Source organism: Phoenix dactylifera, chromosome 3, assembly GCF_051530095.1.
Source record: "Phoenix dactylifera cultivar Ajwa chromosome 3, Ajwa_hap1_PhDact_Kaust_v1.1, whole genome shotgun sequence".
Lineage (NCBI taxonomy): Eukaryota > Viridiplantae > Streptophyta > Magnoliopsida > Arecales > Arecaceae > Phoenix > Phoenix dactylifera.
Genome location: NC_143192.1, coordinates 50448110 through 50450816, shown reverse-complemented (window position 1 = coordinate 50450816; position 2707 = coordinate 50448110).

The window sequence follows — 2707 nt, the reverse complement described above, 5'->3', positions numbered from 1 at the left end:
TTGGGTTGCAATAGGATAATACATTCCACTTGCAAAATATCTGCTCTTAAGTGATGCAAACTCAGTATTTTAATGGTAATGAAGTCGGTGGTCAAAATAAACATAAGAGAAAAGCTACTTTTTCTAGCTTCTCCTAAAAGCAGCTTGTTGATTTCTACTTACACAGGAAGCAATTTTTTATTGATGATATTTTTTTTGCCCCCTGACAATGTTTTTTTCGTTACCTTAAAATCCGAAAAAGTGCTTTTCAAGTAATGAGATGCTCATCCCAAAAAGTCTAATAGCTAATGGCGCATTGCATATTCTTAAGAAGACATTATAAATGCTACAGACAGACTACTGAATCAGTAGAGGTAGGTAAAAGTTTGCCAGCTTCCAAGATTAACTTCAAACAAACTACTGAATCATTGGCATCAGCATGAACTGCTGGTTCAATCCTTAATGATAACTTCAAAAGCTACAATTAAGCCGTCTGCCTCCTTAAAGATATTATACCAAATATCTAAAACAACTATTATGTTCCAGTCAGCACTTTATTACATCACTGGTTTGACTAAGAATTTTCCACTGTAAATCCATCATAATTCTCATAGAGGTCCAAATCCTCAAATCAATGTTAAAGAGTTCTACCACAAGTTGAGACTGTATCAAGATTCTGCATACAATTTAGCACATTACATCCTATAGTCTACAATTGAAATTGCACCTAACTATTCTCACCCAGGTTTAGAATAATGCCGTGTTAAACAAAGAATGAAAAACAGAAAAGACCACTAAAAGTGAGGATAAAAAGTTCCTTTCACAAGTTGAAACCATATCAAGATTTCGACATGATTTAGCAAATTACATACTATAGTCTCCACAATTGAACTTGCACCTAAGTATTCTCACCCAGGTTTAGAAACGCACGGTGTTTAGCACCATTATAAACAACAGGAAAAACAAAAACACTAAGCAACAAAGAAAATAGTATATCAAGAACGCTTAAAAAAAACAAAAGAATATGTTATGAAGCACATACCTGATTCACAGACCCCATATGGCATTTCTTTAGAAGTTTCTCAACGCATATTAGAACACCTTACGCCACACTATCACTGATCTCAAGACCTCCCAATGAGGCACCGGTGTTCCCCAAGCACCCATCTGAATCGCAAAAGAAGAAACCGAAACAATGTATAGCTGAGAAAAAGAAAAGACCACACTTAGATGTTAAATCAATCGAGATCGAGTCTCCAACTTTGAAATCTTGGACTCAAAATCTAGACTAAGCTACTAGCCCAGAAATAGCTACTTCATAAAGATATTGCTGAGAAAACGGAGAGACGACCCAGATGTCAAAATCGATCAAGAACGAGTCTTTAACTTCGAAATCTTGGATTCAACACCTAGAAATAGCTAATTTACAGAGGAATTACTGATAAAGGAGAGCAGAAAGAGACGTCGGATGTCAAAAACCGATCAAGAACGAGACTTTAGCTTCAAAATCTTGGACCCAAGCCGCACAAATAGCTAGTTTGCAAAAAAGAGAATTGAAAGAGACGCCTCAGATATGAAAATCGATCAAGAACGGATCTGTATAACGTGGAAACCTTCAATTGGAGATGGCTATTGATAAGGAAGAAAGATTCTTGGAATGGTCGTCAAGTGGAGGCATATGAGGGTTCTTGGAGGGAGAAGAGGCAGAGCTTAGTCGAGACAGGCTGCAATGCGTTGGTCGGCGCGCGGCGGAGGAAGTCGGCCATCACCGGAAGGAAGGAGCCGTCATTCTTAGGGTTCCGGACGAGGTCGAGGAGATACACGTAGTAGGGCTTGAGGCGAGAGAAGACTCTCCCCACGGTTTCGCCGTCGTGGGCTCTGCTCTCCTCTCGGAGATGTGCCATAGTTTCTTCCTATTTCTTTGGGGTTTTGGGTTTTCGGGCGCAGGGGAAAATAAAATAGTACGCCTAAGGTTTAATATAGCGGCCAAGAGAGAGAGAGAGAGAGGCCGGTGCTCTCCTGGTCCGTGGATTAGCTGGCGGCCTTGAGTTGGGTTCACACTTTAATGTAGATGGCCGGCCCGTGGGCCGAATTTTATTAGTGAAGCCATGGCTTGAGTTTGTTGAAAATTTAAGAGTAAATTACAAATGCGTAAGAATAAATTTAAATTACACTAACATCTTATAATTTGAAAAATATATAGTTACTCCTCTGAGATTTATTTTTATTCAATATTTTAATATATAACTTCACAGAATATTAATCAAATCGTTAACCTTAAATGGAACCTCGATGGCACATAAGAAAAGATTTCAAAAATGACCATCAAATCTTAAGTAACATAACAGCCACCTAAGGACAAAAGAAAACATGTATTTTCCTTCTCACTCAAGGATAATTTTGATTTTTCACATGAGTGTAATAGTTTCACTAATGTCGTTAATTTAATTGGGTGTAAGTATACGTTTTACAAACTATTGTATGTAAATATAAAAAACGTAATATTTTTCATAAAATTTTATCCTCTGCTCTCCTCGGGTCTTTTTGTATCTTATCTTCTGCATGTCATAAAGCTTATAGTCCTCTCTACTGCTAAGCTAAGTTTAGAGGAAAGAGAAAGCAATCCAAAATTCAGAAATGTAAAAATATTTAAATTCAAAAATTGAGAATCTAAAATTCTAAATCTAAGTGCGTATCACAAAATATTAGCCAGATCTAGGCAATTTTG